Source organism: Propithecus coquereli, unplaced genomic scaffold (assembly GCF_000956105.1).
Source record: "Propithecus coquereli isolate 6110/MARCELLA unplaced genomic scaffold, Pcoq_1.0 Scaffold116, whole genome shotgun sequence".
Lineage (NCBI taxonomy): Eukaryota > Metazoa > Chordata > Mammalia > Primates > Indriidae > Propithecus > Propithecus coquereli.
Genome location: NW_012135636.1, coordinates 3,142,092 through 3,142,484, shown reverse-complemented (window position 1 = coordinate 3,142,484; position 393 = coordinate 3,142,092). Strand labels below are relative to the sequence as shown.

Sequence of the window (393 nt, the reverse complement as noted above, 5' to 3'; positions counted from 1 at the left end):
TAAATTATGGTGGAATATTATGTAGTCAGAAAAATTGTATCTTCAAAGATTAAGTGTGAAAAGCAGGGCACAAGTTATACATGTAGTATAATCTCAATTTTAGAAAATATATATTGTCAGGAAAATAAAAGACTAAATGCAAATACACCAAAATGTACTCAGGAATTATCATTGATGGTGGGGCAATAGTCCTTTATTTCCTTCTATATTTTCCAAATTGTCTACAATGAATATATACTACTTTCTTAATAATGATAAATGTTATTTAAAACAAATGCCAAAATAAATATCATTATTTTGTGAGAAATTATGAGTTGAATTTCTTCTGATGCACCAGGAAAGTGCAAAGGGCTCTAAAATAGTTCTGCCCCTCATACCACAGGGATCCCCCCC

The 393-nt window shown here is 30.5% G+C and overlaps 1 protein-coding gene across 1 annotated transcript in view; it reads right to left on the bottom strand.

The window, feature by feature from the left end:
- Positions 1 to 393, bottom strand: part of LOC105821288 (tetratricopeptide repeat protein 6-like) — a 75,797-nt gene that overhangs the window by 30,934 nt on the left and 44,470 nt on the right. The gene's annotated exons all lie outside the window — the stretch shown is intronic.